At 43.5% G+C, this 11,782-nt stretch overlaps 1 long non-coding RNA gene across 1 annotated transcript; it reads left to right on the forward strand.

Moving 5' to 3' along the window:
* Nucleotides 1-449: 449 nt before the first annotated feature.
* LOC119354449 lies at nt 450-3,664 on the forward strand. Its single transcript, XR_005170942.1, has 2 exons — nt 450-1,060; nt 3,036-3,664. It is a non-coding gene; the product is annotated as an uncharacterized LOC119354449 (long non-coding RNA).
* The last annotated feature ends 8,118 nt before the right edge of the window (nt 3,665-11,782 follow it).

The raw sequence follows: 11,782 nt of genomic DNA on the forward strand, positions 1-11,782 counted from the left end.
CATTATCTATTGCATGTATGACCGTGTACTCTGTATAGAATCTGTTGTAACTAACTCCTGGTCTTATGGATCACAACCACTCTCCACGTTGGCCTGCGTGCCGTGTATCATGGGAGACGTTGGGTGATCCGGCTATATGTACTCTGTAACTCTTGCGCATAATGGATACAGCAGCACAGTGAGCCAACTCTCTCCCTCTAGCTGATCCTCCTTTACCTATTATTTTTCTACGCATGTAGTCTATATCACACTATGAATATATGCATGCATAAGAATAATGTATTATTTTGCTATGCTGTTGAGCTATCTTCAATGTAGATCGTGGTAGTTGTAATTTTGTTACGCTTTGTAGATGGGGTTGTTTCGTGTATACATTGAGCTTATGTGATGATTATATATATAACTCATTGAGTACTCCCTCCATCCCGAAATTCATGTCGTGACGACAATTTAAAAAAAACTCTCCAGTGTTTCCCGACACAACCCGCGTCCCTCTCTCAAGTGTTGAGTCGCGACGGCGTCTCACTTTCCCCATTCCCTAGTCGGCCACCACGGTTCACGGCCAGATCCCGGCCAACTCCGGCCTGTCCTTGCCCTGCCGACCTTTGTCGCCACCCCCTCCTTCCCCTACCTCCGTCCAGTCCATTTGCCCGCCAATTCGCAGCCCCCAACAAACCCTGGCCACCGTCGACACTCACAAATGCCAACTTTCTCACCGCGGATTGCATAGAGGAAGGAGAAAATGCGATTTTTGTGGTGGTGCGGCAGTGCGTGGTGGTGATGCACGGAGACCGGCTGCCGATGTGGCCGTCCAGGAGGCCAAGGTTCTCGCGGACGACGACGAGCAGGCCGCGGGTCCACGGACGAGGGACGCAGGAGGCCTGCTGTCGCCGAGCACCGCTTCTACTCGTGCGAGGAGCGCGTCCGGGTGCTCAATCTGGAGTGCATGGCGACAGCCTCATCCCTGGTCGCCGCGCCGGGGGGAGGTGGCGGTGGCACAGTAACTCGAGCTCCCCTTCTTCGACCCAGCCCCCGAGCCCGATGCCTCGTCTCCCCTCAGGTTGTTCCCCTGGCCCATCTTCCCCTTGCTTCGCCGCTGTCAATTTCTGCCACTGTCGCTGTCAATTTCTGCATATGTACTCCACTGTGATTCACTAAATGTTACTGAATCTACTGAATTTGTTATCTTCCAGTACTTAATTTGTATTGAATGTTACTGAATGTAGGCGTCGTCGTGTTCATGTGTCAGTCTGAGTCGTGTGTCGTGTCTTTGAGTCCTGTGGTGTTTTTGATCGCGAGCTCGAGTGTCTCTCTGTCTGGGGTTAATTAGAGCTGGTTACGCGAGGAAGAAACAACATGTTATCTTTCAGTCGGTCGGTCGTCAGTGATGCAACAATCCCTTCTGTCATGGATTGGGATGTCATGTTGGAATCCTATGTTTGAACTATTGAACTCAGTTTAAATGGAATAAGAAAATGTAAGTCGTAGCTACGAAATATCCTCCTGTGTGTCCTGATTGCTTTTGTTCCTTAACTTTGTTTTGTTCTGAAGCATCTATCAATCTTTTTCTTCAAACTAAGGTGGTATAGATTTGAGTATGTAATGTACTGTGCCAATATCCATGTCGTCCCCCACTTTATTTAGGTTTACAAATACAATTGGATGGAGTGTAGTGGTGATCACCAATGTTCATCCATATTTTGCATTTAAAAATTCAGGTTTGAGTCTGGATCAACTCAGTTGTACTGTGTCAATATCCAACTCAGTTTTAGTGCTGGTTTGCATTTAAAAATTCCATGAAGCTCCCACTCAATTCATTTATCTTCTCCATTCCTGCCCTGCCATCATTCATCTTCTCAATTCCAGTCCTAGTCCATTAGAAACTGAAAACATCAAGTTTCGGAGAGTTCAATCGGTTAAGTTTGCATCCTGATGATTTTTAGTACTAGTCCAGACGTAGAAACTCCGCTGCATTTGACAGGACCAGCACCCTGCAAAGAATCAACATATCATGGAGTTGTTAGCATATTGATTCAAAATCCATAGTTTGTATGTTCAGTTTAGTGAAAACTTGACTTGCTTGCACAACTGATCATCACAATTCAAAAAATGGCTGTGGAGGATTTTAGAAAGTGTCATTTGTAATCAGTGTGTCATTTGTAATCAGGATTTTAGCTTAATCCTGCTATCAAACACTTTGCTCTAACCACTTCTACTCATAACTGTTTGAAACATTATTCACTGTAGTCTCAGTTAACTGAATTTTCTGAAGCCATTTTCCTGCTCACAAGTTGACAGAAAATTGTTTGAAACCAATTTGACACAAGTTGACTGAAACGAATTTAGAAATCATAGTACTCCTGTGATATAGATTCAGTAAACATGACAGTAAAATTGCTCTAAGATTACTGACTAAATAAAGGGCTTACTGTATTAAGCAAATCAATTGACTAAATGCATCTTTAACTGAATTTACTAAGTTAATTTTGGCTGTGTGAGCTGAATTCACAAGGTGAGCATGTGCTATAGCAGTGCACTAACAGTGAGCACATTACCCCTCCTGGATACAGTATGATTCTCGCAAAAATTGGCGATACAAACTGAGAAACAGGCCCCTTCCATGAAAGAAAAGAAACGTTTCTTTTTTGGGTGCTTTGTTTTCTCTTTCAGCATGGCAAGCCGATACCATCTTCTTGGATTGATCTTCAGTATAGCAAGTTCATTGCAACTAGTGCAAGATTCAAATCATTGTAACTAGTTCAAGTTCATAATCCATGATGTCTGTTTGAACATTTTTAGAACCTGAACATTGATGATGATCGTGAGAGTCCATAATCCATGCCGTAATAATTCCAGTTGCCAAAATTTTGTCCGATTGATTGTTTCTGAAATTAACATGGTTGAATTGTTTCCAAAATTAACAAAATCTCATTTCTTGATTTAATGTTTCCATAATTAAGATGATTGAATGTTTCCAGAATTAACAAAATCTTCCTGATTGAATGTTTCCAAATCTAACATTACCAATTTTGCAGGACTACCTACCTAGCAGCAGCAGCAGAGGCTGGGCGAGTTCGTTTGGTCGAGGAAGAAATACCAGCTGCAGGTGGTCGATGCAGCAGTAGCAGTAGGCGTCAGTGGCGGGGCAGCAGCAGTAGTAGGCGTCGGTGGCGAGGAAGGAGCCGGCAGGGAAAGACCACCTCAGCAGCACAGCCGACGAGGAAGGAGCCGGCAGGGAAGGAGAGGCTGGGCCGGCGATCGGTGTCTCCCAGCAACAGAGACGGGGCGCAGGGAAAGATTGCGACGGAATCGCAGAGGTTGACAGGGTTGCAGGTGCAGGTGGGCGGCGCCGCAGTGATTGGTCGCGCAGGTGGGCGGCGGAATCACGCAGCTGGGCGCCGGCAAGTGGTCGCGGTGGATCGAGGACCAGCTCGCCTGGCGGTCACGGCGATGGACGGCGGAATCGGTGAGCAGCTGGTGGCGGGTGAGCGGCGGTGGGTGATTGTGGGTGGGTTGCGAGCACCAGAATCTCCAGCGCGGCGGAGGAATCCCATGGCGTCGGCCTCTGCCCCCTGGCGACGAGCGGGCGCTGGATGGAGGAAGGAGAAAGAGTCATGTACTTGTTTGCTACTATTTTTAAAATTGCGAGGTGTTTATTGCAAAACATCCACTATACTGCGCCCGCGACAATAATTCTGGGGCGGAGGGAGTAGTAACTAGCACAAATGCCCATGCATTGTAACAGGAGAAAAGAAAACCTCACTTCACTAACCCAATGGCTCAAGACCTCCCCCCAATGACCCATCATCAGACATGACATCATCAACAAACTCCTTAGAACTCCTCCACACTGCCACACGAGAAACAAAAAAATAAATTAGGAGCATTGTCCAAAGACCCCCCATCTTTGGCTAATATAGCAGAGAAACGTGTGGAGTTTGTGTCGCACAGTTTTTGTCACACATAGTAGAGACTCCGAGTCCAACTCCTTGTACTTTGGTGACATACGCTAGTGGGTCGAGCTGAAAAAAAGAGTGAAGATTTGTTTTGTTCTTAGAAAAATATAGCATATGACGAACAAATAATAAAAAGTTTTTATTGTGATTTAGACATAGTTTTTCTGTATGTGTTGTCACAATATTTTGCTCTTGAGTTAAACAGTTCTGAAATGTCAAATATTAGAATCACAGTATCGTATCTTAGTTTTTGACATCAACAACTCATATATAAAGTAGTTCACTCGTGGCATGTGCACCTAAACACAACACCTCACAATTTAGCTACAAAAAAGGGGTTCAGGATGATTTAGACACAAAGAAGAAATTCATCAGTTCAATAACTAAATAAGCCTCGGAGCATGTAGAAAAACTATGATATTTTTGCGGCATAATTACCAAATGTCTTGTATATGGGGTAAAGTAATTCTTGGTGTATATTCATTTAAAAATGGTATTTAATTTTCTTGTCAAATATCTTATTGTTCTTCAACAGACTTATACTCTACTTAGATTGGAATCATATTATAATTACTTTAACTTTAATCTTATGTTTTGTTTGACTGGTTAAATTTCATGTTTAAGCCCTATGCCTCAATATTAAATAACGGAAATATATTTAATACTTTATTTCTTGTTTATTATTTTGCAATTCACATGCAAATGAAGTTATACTTTTTTATCCATCTAATTAATAAAAATATGTCTAATATTATTATCGGGAATTCTAATGCACGGATGTGTTTCCTCATCTCCTCAAGCGCGATGGGTGCCACATCGTTTAATATGTGAGACCGGAGGTGCTCATAGGGGTAGGGTGCGCGTGTGTGCGTTTATAGGGGTGCGTGTATGTGCGTGTATACGAGAGCTTGCATGTGTACTGTGTTAAAAAATATGTGAGACCAGCCGCACATGTGATGATGATCTGATTGGTTGCTACTGTCATGTCCTTCGTGGGTGATATTGTGTAAGTCGCGTGTTAGTGCATCCCATTATTATTTTGAACAACAAAACCTTGATCGATCAGGATCTAAGTTTCTTTTTCTAGTGCAAAGGCATCTAATTTTGTATGTGCTCACCTTAAGCTCAACTTGTATGCATGTTCCATAAAAAAGGCTTGTACGCATGATTTTATATATTCCTAGATCAGACCGGCCGCTCATGAGACGATGGCCTAACACCCGCTCGACTGCTGCTATTATCGCCATCATCAACCCACACACCATCCTCCTGCTAGCACTAGGGTACGGGGTGAAACATTTGTTCCTACTTTTATGGATGTACACACACATTTTTCTTGGCAAATGTTGGGCGTACACCAGACATTTGTTCATGCGCGGCTGGGCCAGGGAGGCTGGGCTTGGTCGCGAGCGTTGTGCTGGGCCTTGGAGGGTCACGCGGCCCACACGAGCGAGCAGGGGAGGCTTGGTTGTCGTTCTCCTCGAATGAAGGAAGAGGTAGGAGGTGGCTTGTGGCACGCTGGAGACAAACTCCGACGGGGACGGTGAGGGGTGGTGCAGATCTAGCGCGGGAGTGGCGGGGATGGGTTGCCCGCGGCCGGATCTCGCCGGATCCAAGCATGGACTCCTCGTGGCGGTGGCTGTGGAGCTCATGGCGTCCTAAAGAGCGGGAGATGTGAGGAAGATAGAAGAAGAAGGGAGGGAGAGAGAGAGAGATGCGCTGCTCATCTGCTGGTCTGGCGAGGGTCCGGTGACAGGCGGCGAGGCGAGGTGGAGGAGGTCTAGCCGGCGCGGTCGGGCGCAGGAGGGAGCTCGAGGGGGAGCTCGAGGAAGCGGCGGCGTACTGGCGCGGCTTGGGCCTTGATGGATTTCCCAGGGCCTGATCTGGGTCTTGTAGGGCCGCTGATTCGCCCCAGTAGTGTGAAACGTTTTTTTACTTATATATGGACTATGGGTACAATTACCCAAAAATAGAAGGGCTATTTCGCAAAAAGGGAGCGACAGTGAACCCGACAGAGTCAATTTGTGCTTTATTATTAGGGAAAGATTAAGGATTTAATTCACATATTGGTGGAAGTGGTATTGCTAGGGTGGTTTCAAGAACATCATAGTTTATACCCTTTGAATGTAAGTGGAATGCCGCCCAGGTTCAAAAAGATCAGACCGACTTAGTGACTAGTAGCTTCCATGTACAGCCACTAGCTATATGGGCTCTGGCTTAGTTGATCAGTTGTTGGAACCCTTACCCAGACAATGTCGACAGATGTAGCGTATATAGGTGGGATGTGGCCATCAGCTGGTTAAAGGAACCTCTTTTGAAAGACTTCGTCTCAATCTTCAGATTGGGTCCAGTGGGTAAAGCGTATTAAACTCTGCAAGGTATTAAAAACTAATCATGATTAGTCGTGTTCCTGGTAATGCACAAATTTGAGCAGCCAGGCCATTACAGTTGTTGGATGATCTTGACAGATGATACCTTCATAAAAGTTGTGTGGGAAATTTAATAGGATATGTTGGTATTGGAGTTCCCAATTCAACCATAAGTATTTAATTGTAGGAAGACAAATTAAAACTTGACTATTATGTTATGTAGTTATCAGGGAAAATTTAGCTTTTCTGCAAAACAACCAGTACACCATCCTTTTGATATGCCTTGCATATACATGTAGGTCTGTTATATAACTCCTGTGTGACTTGCTAGTATATTCAACGTACTGACCCTTATGGTTGTAACTTATATTTTGCATATTTTATACAACGAATGAGTGATACGATGTAGGGTTACGATGTCTATACTCGACATTTGCATGTGGGTATTGATGGATTCTATTAAGATTTTATTTGCTTTTCCGCTGGATTTTGTTTGTATGCTAGCTTTGAGCTATGCAGGTATGTATATTATTTAAGTTTTGGATCTACGATGTAATATTATGGCATGTGGTTTATTCTTGATATTACATCTTGTACTGTGTGCTAGCAATTGATCTAGGGACTAGCACAGTGAGCACAGAGACATCGAATCTTATCAGGTTGAGGTCATTATAGGAGGTCATTATAGGAGATCTTATCTATAGCCTAGCAATCATGTCTCGGGTCATCTTCCGGTAAGCCTCCTTGTCGGGGGATTGCCATTGCCTGTGCATAAGTTTTTGGTACTTGTCGGATTCGGGGCTCCGCAAACCAAAGAAAGGTTGGAACTCTGCCGCGCGTGCGAAGAACTCAACCTCCCTAGCCTACCAACCTGCCGCTCTCACGACCTAGCTCGATGAACGGGAAAGGAAAGAGACACGACAGTTAACCCAGGTTCGGGCCACCTTGCGGTGTAAGATCCTACTCCTGCTTTGGTGTGGATTAGCGTCGCGAGGGGCTGAGGATGAACTAGTACAGAGGAAGAACAAGCTCCTGAGGCTTGGGTGTGTGGTAGTGAGGCTCCGGATTTGATCGCCCCTTCTATGGTGGTGGCTAACACACACACACACAAACACACACACACACACACACAAACACACACACACACACACACACATATATATATATAGGGTCGCGCTATTCGTCACCCTGGGTGAGGAATTCTTATTCCTCACCCCAGTCAGCTTCTGTACCCACGCTTAAAACTACAATCCGTAAGAAAATCAGGTTTGTGTGGTAATATTATAGTTGGAAGGAGGAACCAGTACCTGCACTAAAACCACCGTAAACAAAAAAAAGAGCATGGTAATCTTACAGTTTGCATGTGAGTCAATCAAGTCCCGTGGTCGAGGAACCAATCTGGTGCATCTTGCTGTAATCTTACGTCTACTCAGGTAATCTTACAGTTGCGAGTCCTTCCTGATTTTTTAGACATAAGGCCACTTAGGTAATTTTACAGTAGTGAGGTGTTCCCGATTTTCTTAGATATAATGTTGTGTTCCTTACTTCATGTATATTTCGTCAGTTCTGTTACTCTTTCTATTTATTGTACTGAGTACACCGTGTCTCTAACAAAAGTAACATAGGCCACTATCCTAATTCTGTAGGAGGAATTTTCGGTAACTGTAAGAAACATATGCAATTTATTCATTTTGTACACAATGAATTTTTGGTAACTGTGGAATAACAAAGTGATCTAATACATAGTGGTTCCGAGAAATACCTCACGTAACAAAAACTATCCTTGCAATTACAAATCAAATTCGTCTTGACACAATTGAATGCCACTTAGCACTAAGTTACCAGCAGGCTGAAAATTCAGAAATCACTATTGCAAACTGAATACTACCAAACTTGAAAAGTGACTAATGTTGAACTTGATCTTCAAGCAGCTTAATTGGCAGGTGACCAGAGATTTTACATCAACTTCATCTGTTCAGCAATCTGTCTAGTGACTGAAACACTATTATCCATGGGCTGTAACCAACATAGTTTCCTATTAATAGTACTGTAGCCTTTAGGTTCACTTTTCTTCTCACCAAAACCTGAATTTAGCTTCTGGGTATTAGTAAAAGAAGGCCTGAATTTTGTTCAATATTACTCTGCCCACCATAAATACAAAGACATTTCTCTCTATCCCTCATACATTAAACATCGTCCGCTTGAACAGATACCTGAAAAACATAATATTTTTAGTTCTCAAAAGTATACCAATGAACAGGTAGAGGCCACCAACTCACAAGCACATATAACACTTAAAAGGATTAAACAGCCTTTGGTACTCTAAACTGGAAACAAGGTTGAAATGAAAGTTAGCGGAGTGATTTGGATGACTAAATTCATCATAATCACACGAACCCATAACACGCTGGCTGCACGGTCTGAATCAAAAATAGAGAGAAATAAGATAAAAGGCCAAACACTATAACTGTTGTTTGAAACTTTCAATGCACACTAACCGTGTCTTTTATTAAACTGTGGCAGATACAATACCGGGAGTGATCATACTGAACTAGTCTATGTCTTGTAACCATTTAAGACATTGTCTGTCATGAAAGAGTCATCAAAATGAAACACATAATTGGTAAGATACATATAATGGTAAGGCAAATGCCAAAACCGCCAAGCATAATGGCTTGCTCTGTAAGATAGGAAAATAGGTTAAATGTGAACAAAGTCAACATTTTCCAGTATAAAAGAATCTAAAGCCAAAATGATTGTGTGGATCTTCTTTACAGTATTCATGGCTAAGGAAAAATTCAGTTCATGGAGCCTAGCTAGAATCATATGATTACTCGCCAAAAATAGTACATTCCCATCTGGTTTATGCTACAGAAAAGAAAGCAACAACCTGAATGAAAAATAAAAAATTCCTATTATAGAATAGAAGATTAATCCTGGATTGAGGGCGGGTTAAACAAAAATAAAACAGCAAAGTTTGACAGGCTGGATGAGGATCAGGGTCCAACTCATGGTAATTAAAATAAATCTAACTCAGCTTTCATGAATATTGACGAACTGAGAGATGGTCAGTGTCCACCAACATGATGTTTCCAACCAGCCACGTACAAAAATCTAGTGTACAGTATGGAGCCAGCCCAAGTTCGCTAGCTAATGTAAGAATTATTAGAGACAAGGTAATATATATGGGGCCAACAAAAAATAGGAGCATGTCCAACTAATACATTTTCCAAACGTGCATGTGACGTAGATTACGTCACTTGTTTACATCAACATAAAATAGGCGCCGTCCAGCTATATCCTTCTCTTCAGTGTGTATCAAGAACCAAATAGATCAAAGCTAGAAATAAATAGGTGCTTAACCATTCATCATTTTCCTTAAGCTCAGTGTAAAAATCCGAGAAGCAAACCTAAAAAAGGTTAGTGTACTGCAGGTGTATGCAGTGCTTTCACAGAAGGTTAGTGCTTCCATGAATTGGAAAAGGAAAACCAGATTTGGCATCTTTCGTGTTGCTAGTTGCTACCATGTCTCGTAGTGTTCAGGTCTGCAACTGGAGAGTTCTGAGGCCTCACTAGTAGTGTTCAGGACGAGTCAACGTTTTAAAAAAAGACACATTTGTGTCCTTTAGCAAGATCATTGAATCAAAAGGTTTAAATTTTGGTCTATTCAGAGGTATGATCAGCTCCGATGGAAGTGGTTTGACCCACTCAAAACCTAACAAAACGTTATACTCCTTACCAGGGAGTCAGTGACACTGGGCATTAATATCACAGTTACTTGTGCTTGAATGTTTTGTGCTTCTTTTGGGGGCGTGATTCTTCGTTGCTCGCTGTGTGCGGGGTGTTTTTTCACATTTTCTTGTGCTTTACGCTTTCTGGTTTCCATGTGTTTCATCTTTTGCAGCAGAGCAGATTCGCAATGATGGGATGACCCTCCTGATATAGTAGAAGCATCCCTACTCCACTCCAAGTGAAAACAGCTGAACATGGTTCCTTTTTTAAATTTTAAGCAGTGGAGCTCCAAAGAAGAAAGAAGGAACAGTTCATCCAAACAGAGAAGAAAATCTAGAAACAACGCTATCACCAAAGGCTGGATCTAAGGCGATACTCTAGTGTTATTTCTCTGCTGCAGCGTTGAGCTCCTCCTCTTCTTCTCCTCATGTATGATCTCCGAATTGATCCCACATTCGAGCGAAGTTCTACTCCGTCATCCCATTCAGTATGCAAGCTCCCCTCTTTTCTTCCATCTCCTTTCTTGGTCTTCTACCTCTTTCTTTGCCCCGTTCCCTAAAAATCAAGAACCCTAAACCTAAAAATTCAGAAATTCATGGACGAGGACAGGGAAAGGAATACGAGTAGGGAGATCTTACATGCGAGCAAACCACCAGACGTGGAGAGGGACGCCGAAGAAGTCATTGCCGTCACCGAGCTCGCGCCGTACCTTTACACTGCCCAATTTGCCCCCTGGTCGCCACCGCATCAAGAGAGAAAGGGGGAGCACTCGACGTACGAGAGAGGGGAGTATACCTTGCCTCCGGGTCATCCTTCCGGCACCGGCGCCATTGTCTTCGTTGCCGCGACCTCCGCAATCGTCAGAGAGGAAGGATGTCGAGCACAGCCGCCGCTGGTAGTTCATCCTCAAAGGTGAACCGCTCGCAGCTAATTAGAAAAGATATTTTTTTGGGAGGGATTATATTACAGAAAATATTGATACGGGGTGTGGGATACCTCTTCCCAGGCAACCGCGCCCGTCGACGTAAATTTACGGCAGCGCAACAAAATTTACATCGGTCGAGATTTGCCTATAAACCAGACCCTAGCTCGGTTGATGGACTGGGGTGAATAATTTCTTATTCTTACCCAGGGTCACTAATAGAGTTTCTATATATATATATATATATATATATATATATATATATATATATATATATATATATATATATATATAGGGTCACGCTATTCGTCACCCTGGGTGAGGAATAGTTATTCTTCACCCCCTCTATTTTACCATCAATGCACCGTAATTTTACGTTTCATAAGTTTTGTCTTATTTTCGACGCAAAGAGAGACCGTAAAAAAAATATAATCGCCGTAAAAAATATTTTATGTTATGTAAAATTATAAACGTAAAAACATAGTCTAAAATACACATAAACTAGCGTGCGGTGGGGTTGGAAACAGAATAACCACATTGCGTCCTGTCAAAACCTAGCGCGCAGCAATGCGGTAGCGCGAGGCTGAGCAGGGGGGAGGGGGGTCAGGACCCCCCTCTCCTCCCCCTGTGAGGCCGAGACAGGAACGAGCCAGAGCAGGCGACGACGCAGCGTGCCGCGTCGTCGCATGCGGAGGCGAGTCCGTCACATCCGTGAACCCACTATCTATCTTAGGGGTGTGGCTCTGGGGTGCATGCGGTGGGGGTGGAAATAGAATAACCGCAATTCGTCCTGTCAAAACCTA

Source organism: Triticum dicoccoides, chromosome 2A (genome assembly GCF_002162155.2).
Source record: "Triticum dicoccoides isolate Atlit2015 ecotype Zavitan chromosome 2A, WEW_v2.0, whole genome shotgun sequence".
NCBI lineage: Eukaryota > Viridiplantae > Streptophyta > Magnoliopsida > Poales > Poaceae > Triticum > Triticum dicoccoides.